The 15,775-nt window shown below is 43.6% G+C and overlaps 1 protein-coding gene across 1 annotated transcript in view; it reads left to right on the forward strand.

Annotated features, from left to right (window-relative positions):
• Positions 1–15,775, forward strand: part of STYXL2 (serine/threonine/tyrosine interacting like 2) — a 137,295-nt gene that overhangs the window by 109,588 nt on the left and 11,932 nt on the right. The window lies entirely within an intron of this gene.

Genomic DNA, 15,775 nt, shown 5'->3' on the forward strand with positions numbered 1-15,775 from the left:
CCTGAGTAAGATATTGCTCCACCTGTTCACAAGTGGCCCGATTACTGGGTGTGTGAACACTGGACCCAATTCTACCGGGCAGAAACACCAGCTGCAGGGACGTAGCTTGGTCAGAGAGTTTTGAGGGGGTTGGGGTAGGGGTGAATCTCAAATTTCCCAACTAAAAGAGCAGTCAGCTGCAGAGTGGAGGGGTGAGATTACCAAATTTCAGGTGGACTGTGTCCATGAGGAACAGGTCAGTACAGATTTGCATTAGGTGTGTCTCTGTCTTTTGTGACACAGTGAGTGAAAATCGAGGGGTTGGAATGCTACCACAACCGATTGCTCCTGAGTAGACTATTTGCAAACTTTCCTCCCACCACCTTTTGGTTGTTCGACTGCTAGTAATGTGCCTGGAAACGTGAGACTGGCATAGCTTACTGAGTCTATTACTGCCAATGTTTGTGAATTCCAAAAAGTAGTACATTTGTACCCATTCAATGAGTACTTATATGGGTGCAGAGTTGCTATTTTTTGGTAAACCAGTCACTCTATGGGCCCGATTCACAAAGATACCTTACACTCCTGAGTAACTGAGTAAGGTTACTACTTTTCTGCTATTCACAAATCAAGTGTAAACTTAACCTAAAAGTGTAGCTTCCATGTCTCACCCCAAATTGAAGGTCCAGGAGGCTATTCACAACCTGTATTTTGCAATATTCTTTGTAGTACAAGAGCACTACAAAAGTACTGCAAAATGCTATTCACAAACTGCACTTCTAAAGTACTACTGCTAAAAAACAGTAGTGACTATTTCCCAAGCCCTTCATGTAACCTAAAAGTAGTCATGTACATGTGGCCTAGATTCTTATTGTAGACAGAGGAATATTAGAGTCCATTAAATCAATCATAAGTGGTGCTTGCACAGAGCACATCCTGAGCTTAAGTATTTAAAAGTGTTCTTGTATCTGTTCATAAAGTAAAAAGAGGCTCTGAATTAAAATGTTTGCCTAGGATTATTATATAAGCAGGGAAGCAGGTATTGACTCCATGTCCTCTGGTTTCACATTTTTTAATTTCGCCACCAGATGTTTCTCTCTGTCTTTCTTTCCTGTTTTAAAGCAAAGGTCATTGTTTTGTCTTTTATTCATCGCCCACAACGAAAAACTGACACATGCATAGCAGACTGAGCTCTGGCCCCCTGAGCAAACTACCAAGGCAAGAATGCATTTATTTGGAGAGAGTCACACCCCAAACACCCCCCCCCCCTGAAGCTATACCCCATGGGTTGTTGGTGCAAGCACAGCCCAGCTCCACCAGACCAACTCCTACAGGGTGGAAGGGAATGTGCAATGCTCCCTCATGCAGCCCATTGTGCTAGCAATCCCAGCCACCTGCATAGGCCCCGGGCTCCCCTTTACCACCTGCAAACATTTGTAGTTACCTCCTAACTTGGTGCTAAATGGAAATGGAATTGTCTAGAGAATGTGGATTCTCCTGTATTATTTGGAACTGATAATTATGAGTCAGCATGAGTATTACCCATTCCAGAGACAAACCTTAATGGTTGTCAATTTATCCATGTCAAGAAGGGAGGAGAGAAGGCTTAGTTGGCCTTGCTAAGATTTGAACTAGTGGCCAGCAGATATTGATGAAGAAATCTTACTGGATGTAACTTAACTTGAAGGCGGAAGAGGATTCATTACCGCCTTGTGCTTCTTCCTGTCCCAATCCGTACGCATGAGCGGTTTTCTGCGGGGTTAGAAAAGCTGTTACTAAGCCAAAATTTTTAACATTTCTCCAAAATGCCAAACTCCCATGAGGCAGAAAAGAAGAAACTCGGAATGACCACATCCTGTTCTTTCTTTCTGCTGGCATAGAAGCTGTTGCTAACTAAGAGGCTTCTTGATCGGTCACATCACCATATTCCTCTCCCTTCCTGTATTTTAACTTAGGATAGGTGTTTCTAAAATGTCATTGGTGTTGGAAATAGCTCATTTTTTGGTGCTTTCCCTCAACCTTTTGATTTTCATCTTCACGGTTTTCTTCAGAATGAAGTGCTAGCCTTAGTACTTTGTGCGCGTTTGACTCTGCCATTCAGTGATAAAACGCTGTGCTTAACATATACAAACTTGTGATTAGTGTATACGTGATTGGCTGATTCGAATTAGCTGTAAGTCCCTTGTCGAGGGGTAAGACATATACCCAGGGCATGTACCTCGAATGCTCCTCCATGGGCCTGAAACAGTGGTTGTGCCCTTCATGGAGGTAGCTTATCGATCGTACCAAAGGTGTACCTTGGAGGGACCTGTGTGCACAGGTTACTGTTACTCATTTTCGTATTTAAAAATCTATGTGCCAAGGTTCTCCCTGTCTCTTGCTATATCTCCCTGGGGATAGGGTATGGTGTCGGAAAGAGGTACGGCATGTGCGCGTGTGCGTTACAGGCAAGGGTCATGAATGGCACCAGAGGGTGCGTTCGGTACGACTGGACCTGCTTCTCGCGTTGCATTTTCATGGGGGAATATAGGGAAAGACTATTGAGCAGTATTTCCAGTGTGCAGAGTAGTAGCAGTATAGTTTTTGATATCAATGAGTTTGTAATGACGAATCCTCTCCAGTAGTGGATTCAGCATTATGTAGGTGGAAATGTCACTTTGGCAAAGTGGGCATTTCGTTGCTCGTGGCTCTGTGTGGCTGTCGGCCTGTCTCCTAATTCACAGCTGGGCACTGGGGAGACAGCTTCATCTGTGCATTCCTTATAGAAGGCCATAAATTAGGAGCTCAAGGAGAACTGCAGACCGCTGGGGCCTTTCTGGGAGAATATGCACCTGCATTCCAAGGGGCAGGGTTTGGCCCCACTAAAGATAGTGCTCAAACTTCCTGGGGTATGATAGCAAACAGGACAACATTTAGAGAGAGCCATGTATTTCAAAGGTGGCCTTTTGACCTTTTGTATTTTCAAAGGCCAATGTGGATATAACTACTGGGGCTCGAGCCTCTAAAGTTTGAGACGCTTTTGGATTTGGAACCATCCTACGCTGGTTTGACTCTGGAATATTGATGTGAGGAATCATTAGGGCAGTAGGAACTGCACCTGGATCATCTGCAGACTTGTAGTAGCCTCAAGCTTAGTGTACTCCAGGAAGGGGGCTATCACTTGGTGGATTTTGCTTGAATGTTGCTGGGCTGCAGCTAAGTGCCAACTGTCATGGGCTTAGGTCCCTAAGTGCTCTTCAAGGGCCGGTTGGGGACACAAAGGATCTCCCTGAGACTGTAAGGACCGCAGAGGGTGTGGTGGCAACGGGTGAAAGTGATCGTCGGTTGGGACAAGGATCATCCTGACGTACACTTTCATCACACTGTGCAGAAGAGTGTGCTCGTAAAGATCAGCAGCCCACCTGAGGTCCCGGGGCGCAAAGAACATGTGCTTGCAACCAGGAGACCTGCGCTAGCTTGCACTCTGGAGTGTGTGGTGTCTGAGGGGTATTCAGGGACCTGAGCCAGGAGCTGAGACTGTCTTCAACCTCCAGACTGGGAGGACAGTAGTGCCTGACATCACTGCCTCTGTCCGAGGCCGCTGGCTCCCTCTCCCTGGACCCACACCACAATGTACTTTGTTGTGGAGAACATCGTGACGGAGCCTGAGGGGTTTCGTGTGCGTTGTGGAAACTTAAGGCTGGCTACCAGGCTCTCATTGGAGCCTGGCCAGCTCCATTGAGTGACCTCAACGCAGAGAGCGTAGCCAGCACCTACAGCGCAGATGAAGGGAGGAGGAGCTTCTAGAAGTCTCTCTCCGTGTTAGGAAAGTGTATATAGGCGGAGACCGCTTGGCGCTTTGACAAGAACTCTCCTGGGAGTGGATGCACTGCCCAGGGCTATTGTGCCTGGTTGAGACTATCCATGCCTGAGACTGCAAATGGGTTCCCAAGTCGTGCTGGCAAGGATGATGAAGCAAAACAGACAGCCAGTGTAGTAATCCAAGTTTTATTTACACAATCTTGTGTCTGTGCAGTTATCTTTCTATGCATTTATTCTTGTGTTTATACATTCACTATATTAATTTATTTTACATGTGCCATTTGATATATGGGAACTAGCTGCAATAAATATTCCCCTTTACTTGGCAAATGAGTGTTGAGCTTTGTTTATGTTGTATTTTGGTATTCTAAAGTGTGTAGAGTCCTCTTTTGAAGAGTGTTCACGTTGTGCCCTGGTGTTTTGAAGTCTTGCTCAGGTGTTCTGAAGAAAAGCAAGGCACAGCTCCCGCAAGAGTTTGGGAGCTGCCTTATTTGAGTTGAATCTTTGAAATTATATTGTATTCTACTTGGTTTTTGTAGAGCGCAAGGCTACCTTATCTAGGCCTCCCAGCTCTAACTCACCAACTCACACCGACAGAACAGACAATCTATCTCAAACAAATATGTTTTCAGTAGTTTCTTGAACTTTACTTCAGACTGTTCCAGTTTCAGGGACATTGGCAAGCCACTGGGAGAAAAGAAATAGGTCTTTAATTTTGTAGTAAAGCAGAGTTGGCCATAGGTTTTTGTAAGAGAGGTTTAACTACTGCCTTCTTCTAGGCCCTGGGAATGTCACCACTCTCCAGCTAGAGATTCAAAACATACATTAGTTCCACCTTTTACAAGCACATCTGCAGGGAGCGTGTCTAATGGAGAACCAGACTAAATAGATTGAAGAAATGCCTCCAGGGGTTCAAGATCTAATGCCGGAAAAGAAGTAAGAATCAGGCCATTTTCTGGCTGTCACCCATTTTCCTTCCTATCTCTAAAGCTGCAGGCATTACTGGGAGTGAGTTAACCCCTTCCAAGCTGATGACGAGCTGGGCTCGTCATGGCGTAGCCTCCTCGCACGCTGATGACGAGCCCAGCTCGTCATAAAATAATGTCAAATAGCAATTCCCAGCACAGGAGGGGAATTGCCTTAGCAGCCATGGAGTTAAGAATGTTCAGAATTTTATTTTGAAAGGATTCCGCAAACCTATTGCACCTCTCTGTCAAGGAGGGACAATTAGTAGAACTATAAGGGAGGTTCATTAGTAAGTTCACTATCTTTTTTTTTTAGTAGTATAAAGCTTTATTCGATTTTAGAACTAGATAAAATCATAAAAGCAATCAACATATTATACAGTTTCATCGTACTTACCATAAAACAGGCTAAAATTAATATTAAACAATTTCGTCACAGTTGCCGGATAAAGACTATTATATCTACCGATGAAAAAATAAAGAGATTATAAGGGATTGGGTACCGTCGGTTAATGGTAAATTTTTTGTACCAGAGGCAAGAATATAGTTTAAAACTCCAGAGAGAAATATTATAATACGACTTTGGAACTATGGTTGGTCGTAAGAACAACGTATTTTAAAACAATTTTTAAGAAACATAGCAATACTTTTGGCAGTTGATACAGTTTCTAGGTGTTGTAAAGCCAGGAACGCAGGTCGACATCTCCTTAAGCCTTGGGTCAACAGAATTGGCAGTAACCAGCGTTTGCGTTGTGAGTCATAGAACTTGCAGAACAGTAATACGTGAATATTAGATTGTTCCGAGATACCATCGTATGGACACCTAGTGATAGAGGAAGACCAATCTTGTCTCTTCGGAAATGTAAGCAGGCGGAAGAAAGTGTTAAATCTAAACCGTGTCAACATATATTTTTCATAGTTGGTCAAGCTATACATTAGATACGGTTGGATACCCTGGTTACATTGAATGCTTAGCAAGTGTCGATTTGAAGCTTTATTAGATTCTTGGGCTGAACGTAGCTCTCTTAGATGTGACAGACACGTTAATTTCAGAGACTTTCTTGGGATTCCAGTTAAAAGCACTGGCTCATTAAAATATATAGAAAGATTCAAGTCCCTGAAGGTATCATGTACAAAAGACAGCCACGGAATGTTTGACCAATTATGTAAGCCCAGACAGTCTAAGATTAAGGCACGAGTTAAAGAACATTGTTCTGTTGTCCAAATGCGGTGCCATAGTAAAATGGGCTGAAGTTTTATGTACTCCGCTATGTAGTCCATACCAAGTTCAACGTGGCAACCGTACGTTGGAGAGCGCTGTGAGACGGCCAACAAATAACAAATCAAAGTGTTCTCCACCCTCTGCAAAATATCAACTGGTACATAGCCCCATACCCCAGCGCCATAAACAGCGACGCTGTGGCACTTTGCATAGTATATTTGAAGGAGTTCTTTTGGGGGGGCTTCCCTAGTTTTCGTGCAAACGTAATTAGGGCAGAAGTAGCTCTTAAAAATAGGAGATGTCTGCTAGCTATTGCAGGTTTCCAAGATGAAGCACTCAGAATTTTATTTTGAAAGGATTCCGCAAACCTATTGCACCTCTCTGTCAAGGAGGGACAATTAGTAGAACTATAAGGGAGGTTCATTAGTAAGTTCACTATCTTAAATAGTTCTCTCTTAGAATTCTGTGAGGTGTCAAATTTTTCCTTAACCACTTGGATGCTATGCTTCTGGTGGAACTTCAATGTAATTTCCATTGAAATCAATGGAAACTCCATGACGAGTTACCCTTGTCATTAGCGCTGAAGGGGTTAAAATAAGTTATATTTGCTTCTTTTACCAAACGCTTGTAGTCTTCTATTGCAATTCTATAGCAAATTTTCGATTTGATTTCCTTTAGGAACTTTATAAGCGACCAGCGTAACCAGACATTTGTTCCACCAGCTTTCCAACTTGTTATACCTCTCTGTAGTGTCACCTGTCAGGGCGGATACAGATTTGGTTAACATTTTATCTGACTCCCTGCTATCCAATTTTGCCCAGAGTCTTCTAGGCTTATGTTGCAGAGGCCTCTTCAAACTCATATTAGTCAAGTCAAGTCAATAATCTTTATTTCGTTGCAATTGCATCATAAAAGATATACAATTAAAATACATTAAAATACAGTTATATAATATTCAAGAATACAAATGGGGTATGGAGGGTCTACTTAGAATTTAATTACATTATCAGTTCAATTCATCCCGGTCTACATCATCTCATTTGAGTCATGGGATTACGGTCAGAGAAGTCATCACACGATTTGAATAAATATAAAGTTAAAAATAGCCAACATATTTACAAGCTAAAAGACAATTAAATTTATAACCACCATGGCATCAAAAAAAAAATTACGATGAAATAGTAAAAAGTAATGCATGGTTGTTATGCCCAACCGCAAAGTTGGGTACTCGGTCATCCTTTGCTTATGGCATATGTAAAGATCTTAATAGTATTAGTTTAAGAGGACTTCAACAAGTTATGTAGTTAGAAATGAAGACCCAATTTCAATCTAATAAAATTAGCAGCAAGAGGAAATCTACTGATGCCAAACACAATTACTTGACTGGTGTCTGTTTTTAAGATTCTACCAGCCTCCTTATAGGAATTTGAACCAATAATACGACATAGCGGCGCTATCCACTTTTTCCTAGGCTTCGCATAACTGGGACAAAAAAATAATATATGAAAGACATCTTCCTTTGCATTATTAGGACATAAAGTGAAGAGATCACTGTTTGTCTTTACCCAACTTTTCTCAAGGACTTTAGTTCTCAGTATTCCATATCTATATTTTATATACAAAGTTTTTGCTAGTGGCGGCTGTACCTCTTCCAAAAACGTTTCAAAATGTGCCACATCTTTAACCATTAAAAACCTTTCCGTTAATATTAGTCATTTCAAGCTTCATTGGGACTATACAATGATCAGACCAAGGAGTAGGAATAGCCTCTTCAGTACAGATATTGGATAGGTTAGAGAATACCAGGTCTAGTAGATAGCCGTGCATCTCAGTCGGACCCTTAGCGATTTGTATTAGTTGTGAAGCTTCCCTCCTAGTGGATACCTCACAATTCACATAATCAAAATGAATATTCAAATCCCCAAAAAGGGTGAAGTTAGCATTTTTTAGGGAGTATTCCCCCACTATATTTGGAAATAATGAAGCAAAATGGGAAGCTGCCCCCGGAGCTCTATACAACAGAAGGCCAGAGAAAGTGGCGGTAGGTAAAAATTCTATCGAGAATTGTACGCTCTCACAACCAGTCAGATTGACCGGGTTGATTGATCCTTTCCATTCTTCTTTGAGGATTACTGCCACCCCACCTCCTCTTTCACCTTCCCAGTTGAAGTTCGCTAATATATATCCCGGGGGGGAAAAAGCCATTACTACATCAGGTGTCGAATCCTCAGTTAACCACGTCTCTGTTAGAAACATCACATCAGATTTGATAATCTTCTATGTACATACATATCTCTGTATTGTGCTTTGAAAGCGACCTACAATTCCCCAAATACATCTTGATTGTTTGACAGTTCTCCTGACTCATGTTTGCTTGGGTATAAAATGTTGTATATGAAGTATCCCAAGAGTTGCCTTACAAGCTTTACATGGCCATGGCAGCTTGGATGGCAATATGTCTTGTTTACAGATATCTATAGGAATGACATTTAGCCTGTGGAGGTCCGCTCCTGAATAAACTGGCCTTGCTTTACCTGCAGGCAGCATTTCAGGCCCCTGGCCAGACGCGGACCGGTGCATGGGCTTGCCTTTGGCACGCCCGCTGCGTGCCGAGGTGGAGAGTAAATAGCTGGGTTGGAGTTTCAAAACTAGTCAGAGCAACTAGACCGCCTACCAAAATGATGGCAGTAAATGGCACAAGGGTTGGCCCTGAACACGGCCAGACCACCTCTGCCTTCCTACTCCTCACCGAGCAGCGTAGTTCGGTAGGATAGAGTGCCTTTTGTACCGATTTTAAAAGTTACGCCCCTGTTAAACAAATGATACCACCTAAATTGATTCCTAGTGTACAAAAATGCAGTGTCAGTCTGTTTAAAAATTCCCCCTGGATTAAAATAAGATGCCCGAGACTAAAATAAGATCTAAAACTGTGGAAATTTCCTGCTTGCCTTGTTGATTGTGCTTGCATCCACACCCCAGTGGAGAATGAATAGCCAGGCCAGAGTTTCTAAACTAGTCATGTGTTGTAGCATTAGCGTGCTGGGTTTGATATTTTCTATACTGTATCAATTTTATTCCTACTTCATTTAATCTCTTCTCACCTTACAAACCTCTTTGGCCCTCTGATTCATTCAATTATAATGATTAATGCTTCTGTAAAGGCAGCTATGAAGACTTGTGATGGTTTCTTTCCTCCTCCAACTAAAGTGCCTCATCTATAGATTAATGATTTTAATTTTTTTATTTATTTACGTCCGTTAAAAGCCCACCAGAGGCCCCAAAAACCAAAGAATGGACAGAAGACCTTTCAATGTTCCTAGACGATAAGATCACAAAAATATGTCAACCATTCAATGCAGAAAATACATCTCTCCAACACCTTGACATAGAGCTACATATGAACCAAGATGTCTCTTCCCCCAACTGGTCCACTTTTGAATTGTTAGACGATGAAAAAATCCTACGTCTAGGACATAAAATAAAATCCGGATCTCCCTGTGACCACCTAACATCCAAACTATTTGCTACCCTCACTCCAGTGTTGGCCCATCCCCTCTCTTGCCTCCTAAACACATCCCTGAGAGAAGCGGAATTCCCTCAAATCTGGAAAGCGGCTAGAGTAAAACCACTACTAAAAAAGCCCGGTGCGGATGCAAACACCTTTTCAAATTATCGCCCGATCTCCTTGCTACCCTTTCCAGGGAAAGTGCTGGAGGCATTTGTAAATGAGCAGCTGATAAGCTATCTCGAGAGGAACAATCTACTCGACACCTCACAGTCAGGTTTCCGTGCGGCACATAGCACGGAGACAGCCCTGATAGAGGTGACCGATAACATCAGAGGTGCCCTTGACAAACGCCAGTCATGCATTCTGGTACTTTTAGACTTATCGGCTGCCTTTGACACCATCTCCCACCATATCCTAGTCAGACGACTGTGGGAGTATGGTGTCAAAGGGCAGGTTTTAAAGTGGTTCATTAGCTATCTGTCAAACCGAACCACCACACTGCAAATAGATGAAACCTTAGCCAGCACACGGCCAGTTACAAGGGGTGTGCCACAAGGCTCTATTCTCAGCCCTTCACTTTTTAATGTTTATATGGCCCCCCTGGCCAATCTCATTAGGGCCCATGGTTTTGACGTGTTATCATATGCGGATGACACGCAAATACTTGTTACCCTTGGTCATGATATTAATGACACCAAAAAACGTTTTAAAAAGTGCCTGATAGAGGTTAAAAACTGGATGAGTCTGAACCACCTACAACTAAACGGCGCAAAATCTGAAATAATGACTTTCGGTCAAGCCAGTGCACACTGGTCTCAGGACTGGTGGCCCCCGGAAATGGGGGAATGTCCGGTCCCAAAAGAATCCGTCCGCAACCTTGGAATCCACATGGATAATAAATTATCCATGAAGGACCATGTGAACCACACTGTTGGAACCTGCTTTGGAATCATGCGAAGCCTCCGCAGAGCTTTCAAATGGATACCAAAAGAAGCACGCAAAGTTCTAGTTCAGGGCCTCATTATAAATAGGCTAGATTACTGCAATTCCATCTTGCTGGCCATAAATGAGTGCCATATAAAGAGGCTACAAGTTGTTCAAAACACTGCTGCTCGTCTGATTTTGGGACTCCCAAAACAATCCCCTTCCCTTCCTAGCCTAAAAAATCTACACTGGCTCCCCATAAAAAAGAGAGTCATTTTTAAAACCATGTGTCTGGTTCACAAACATATGCATGGCACTGGACCCAAATACTGGAACCAAAAATTGACTTGGTACCAGCCCGGACGAGAACTGAGATCTAGCTATAAGTTCCAACTCACTCCATCTAGAGTACAAACAGTCAGGAATGGGGGACGTGCTTTCTCACATATGGCACCTCTCCTATGGAACAAACTTCCTCTGAATATCCGTGCAACGATCGAGCACATGAGTTTCCGAAGATTGTTGAAAACATGGCTTTTCAGCTAGGTCTTGCCTTTTCGCAGGATCTCTCTCCTCTTACTCTGGGACTGTCCGCATGCGCCATGAGACTCCCTCACGGGATGTGATATGTTTTGCGCAATACAAATTTCCAGACTAGACTAGACTAGACTATTTATTTAAGAAGTTTTACATAGCGCTAGCCAGACCGAAGGGTATCGGAGCGCTTCACAATAATTACAGAAAAGTGCAAAAGAAAGCAAAACATCCATACTAACATAATAAAGAGAGAGCCCAAACCTTTGAGGCGGGTAATCTCAGGAACCACAGCACCAATCACAACACCCAATACAGCGTTGGAAAGGGCAGTTGCAACAGAAGGACATAGGCTATGCAGACGCCCACCATATACATTTAAAAGGTAAAAGAACCGTGCCAGCAAAGTAGTCCCTTGTGGGCGTGTCTGTGTTGTGCTGTGGGCGTGTGCTGGGGGCGTGACAAACGCTGGGGGCGTGTGGTACGTTCCGCCCTTCATGCCAGGTCTCATATTGTGTGCTAATACCACCCTGCTCCCTTTAAATACCCCTGCACCACATAATCATAACCCACCCTTACTCCTTAAAATACCCCAACACCCTTAAACACTAAACCATCTTAACCCTATAAATATACCCTGTACCCCAAAACCCAAACCTATCCATAAACCCTAAAAATACCCCTGTACCCCAAAACCCAAACCTGCCCTTAGCCCTATAAATACCCCTGTACCTAAAAACCCAAACCTACCCCTGAACCCTAAAAATACCCCTGTACCCCAAAACCCAAACCTAGCCCTGAATCCTAAAAATACCACTGTACCCCAAAACCCAAACCTACCCCTGAACCCTAAAATACCCCTGTACCTCAAAACCCAAACCTAGACCTGAACCCTTAAAAAACCCCTGTGCCCCAAAACCCAAACCTACCCCTGAACCCTAAAAATACCCCTGTACCCCAAAACCCAAACCTAGCCCTGAACCCTAAAAATAACCCTGTACCCCAAAACCCAAACCTACCCCTGAACCCTAAAATACCCCTGTACCCCTGAACCCAAACCTAGCCCTGAACCCTAAAAATACCCCTGTACCCCAAAACACATACCTATCCCTAAACCCTAAAACTACCCCTGTACCCCATAACCCAAAACTATATCTGAACCCTTAAAATACCCAAACACCCCAAAACATATACCCCTAGACCCATACTTACCTTATCCAAACATTTTAAAAAACATGCTTTTACCAGTCATGCATTTACAACGAATTTCGTTGTAAATGTATGCGTGGTAAAGCATATAAAATGGAATGCCATGCGTTATAATGGCATTGCGGAGCCATGGTACTTTCGTAATGAAAGTATGGGGAGTGATGGTATGCGGAAAGAAAGTTGCGGAATAATGGGTGTTTACCCTCCCCCGGTAAGTACATTGGTGGCACGGCGGCCCACATCTCCAGCAACATACTCATATTTTTTCACCACCCATTTGAAAAATGCACAGGTCTCTCTCATTGATGCCCAGCACCGACATTCACTTTTAGACACACCTCCCGCCACAAGTTCTAGAATTGCGAACATTAGAGCTGGGGAGCTACTTTCGAATCTCAGCATCAGCTCAACATCCTGTGATTCCAGGCAAATCGCTTTGTCTCCCCGTGCCTACCACAAATGAATGTGTTCTTCTGTAATGTAAATTGTGCTCGTGCCATGTTGTCGAGTTCGCGCTATATAATAATGCAAGGAAAAATAAAGTAGTGAAACTCGAGTTCACACACTACTGAACGCGCACTCTTAAGTGCATCAGCAGTTCACTGTGAATCGGAGCGTTTCACAGGCCTGTCACAGATAAGAAATGCTATCAAAACGAAATCCTACAAAACAATATACTACTGGCCGGCCGCAATTCATACTTAGGACAACGTCGGGACGGGCTGCTAGTAATACAATAAAGCGAGACATTCAAGATACGAATCGTAGTACAGAGAATGATGACGAGTTCCATTACAAGGTCTTGACAATCCGCATCAGAGAAAGGAGCAATGTCACTTTAAAAACTCCAAACTGCTCCTATCTGTTAGATAGGGAACGGTAGAGGAAAAGGATTTTGAGCTGATTTTGGAATTTAGGGAAAGAAGGAATAGTTCTGATGTGGGGGGGATGGAGTTCCATATTTTGAGCGGATTTGCGGCAAAGGACATGTCCGGGTTTTTTGGTTTTCAAGCTTTTAGCGGGATAAGAAGTAGGGTATTAGAGCTTCTGAGGTTCCTGTTCTAACCTGCTTTTTTGATTTTGGACGCCAGATATTCGGGTTTGCCTGTGTGAAGGGCTTTGTGGATGAGGCAGGCTGTTCTAAAGTTCGCCCGCCTTTTTATTGGTAGCCACTTGAGTTCTTTTAATTCCGGAGAGGTGTGATCAAATTTCTTTTTTCCAGTGACCATTCTGGCAGCCGCGTTGAGGGTTGTTTTCAGAGGAGCAAGATGAGTTTTGGCTATTCCCGAGAGGATTGGGTTTCCATAGTCCAGTCTTGACAGCACCAATGCTTGGGTGGCTTGTTTGAGATCTTTGGATGGAATGAAAGGTTTTATTTTGTTTAGTAGCTTCAGGTTAAGGAAAGCGCTCTTAGCCGAGATCTTAATGTGTTTGGTCATGTCTAGTTTGGAGTCTAGCGTGATACCTATTGATTTAACGGAGTCGGCCATGGTGAGGTTCCCATTGAGCGCATCAATATCTTTTAACCACTCAACCATTTGTGGGTTCTCTTCTTTGTTCAAAATGAGGAGTTGTTCGGTTTTGTCCGGGTTCAGCTTTAAGTGGTTGCTTGACAGCCAACATTGCACTTCCTTTAGTGTTTCATTGAGTCTATGAATGTCTTCAGAAGAGGTGATTTCCAAGTAGATTTGGGTATCATCAGCGTAGAGATGGAAGGGGATGTTAGCTTTTCTGAGTAGGATGGTGAGGGTTTCCATTTAAATGTTGAAGAGTTGAGGGGAGAGCACTGATCCTTGGGGCACTCCCCTCTCGACTGGGTGAAGGTCGGATTCAAAGCTTCTGATTTTGATTCTTTGGAAGCTGTTGTCCAAGAATGAGGAGAACCAGTTGAGGACCACATCGTCTAGTCCAGCCCTTTCTTCGAGAGCTTTGAGGAGAAGATTGCGATCAACTGTGTTGAATGCCGCCGATAGGTCTAGGAGAATGAGGAGGCAACATTGGTCTGAGTTCAGTGATTTGTGTATGTCATCAATTATGTTGAGGATTGCTCTTTCCATGCTGCACCCTTTCCTGAATCCCGACTGATGTGAGTCGAGGAGGTTGGTATTGTCCAAGTGATGAGTTAATTGTTGGAGTACACATCTTTCTAGGATTTTGGAAAGAAGAGGAAGGTTAGAGACGGGTTTGAAGTTGTTTAAGTCATTTATGTCTAGGCCTGGCTTTTTTAGCAGTGGGATGACTTGTCCCACTTTCAGACAGTCTGGGACGATTCCGTTTTTTAGGGAGCTAATAATAATCCTGCACCATAGAGGGGCTAGGGAGAGTTTCAATTTTTTGGTGAGTTGAGCAGGAAGGGGGTCTAGGGTGTGAGATGAAGGGTTAGAGGTGGAGATAAGTTTGACTTCTGGAATGGGCTGGAAGAGTGACCAGGGATTAGTGATGGGAGGGGGAGCGCTACCAAGCACCCCACCCAGGCTGCTAAGGGGAGGGGAGAAGTAGTTGGTGTCCAGAGAGCGCTCGATCTTGGATATCTTATCTTTAAAGAAGTTGGCAAAGTTGTCGCACCATTCTTTGGAGGCCTGCCCCAGGGAAGTATCCGGTTTGGAGGTTTGTTGTCTGATAATACTGAAGAGCTCCTTGGGTCTGTTTTTTGCGCTATCCAGTGCAAAGCGGAAATTCATAGATTTTTTGTTCTTGATATGATTTTTGTATTTCTTCCGGATAGTTCTAAGTTTGTCGCGATGGAAGGTAGCGGGCAAGCTCCTCCAGCATCTTTCTGCGGCTCTTAGTTGTTTCCTTTCTTCATTAGTGTCAGAATCGAACCAAGATCTGGACAGAATGGCTCAATTTTTTCTTAGTTTCAAAGGTGCTAGTTGTTCAAGAAGGATTACCAAATTCGTGTTAAAGAGCGAGGTGAGGTCAGTTGTGTAGAGATATTTGTCGCTGGGTAGGAGCAACTTTAGCCTATCTTCCATGATGTCCAGGGGGATCTGAGTAAGATTTCTGGACCATATGGGGGGGGGGTCTTGAACAGGAGACAGGGATAGAACTCTTGGTTGATGCGGAATAATATCATGTGATGATCCGACCAGTCCATTGGGAGGATGTTGTCGATCGTAATTGCGCCTTGGTGGGCATCCAAGGTCGCTCCTTTGTTGTGAGTTTCTTTAGAACAGTGTTGGGAAAGGTTATTGTCACAAAGGAGAATATTGAGAGATTGAATAAGTGTGTTGTTGGCTTTGTTCTAGTGTAAGTTGAGATCACCCAGGATTATGTAGTTAGTGTCTTAGAGTGCGCAGTGGGCAATCAAGTCAGATAGGTGTTCACCAAAAGTGGGGGTGTTGCCAGGTGGGTGATAGAAAAGGTGACCAACTAAAGGGCTGTTATCCTTAGTCTTGATGATGACAGATAGACATTCAAAGGAGCTATATTTGCATGAGTCCATTACAGCGATGTCAATGTCATCCTTTCGGATGATGGATACACCTCCCCCGCGTTGATCTTTTCTATCTTTAACACCTTAGCTGCGTGTAAACATCCCTCCCCAGTGCTGCGCTGTCCATTGGAACCAGTGCTGAATGGACGTCCAATGGTCGTGCGCAGCACTGGGGAGGTAGCGCTGCTGACGACCGT

The sequence above is a fragment of the Lissotriton vulgaris genome, chromosome 8 (assembly GCF_964263255.1).
Source record: "Lissotriton vulgaris chromosome 8, aLisVul1.2, whole genome shotgun sequence".
NCBI lineage: Eukaryota > Metazoa > Chordata > Amphibia > Caudata > Salamandridae > Lissotriton > Lissotriton vulgaris.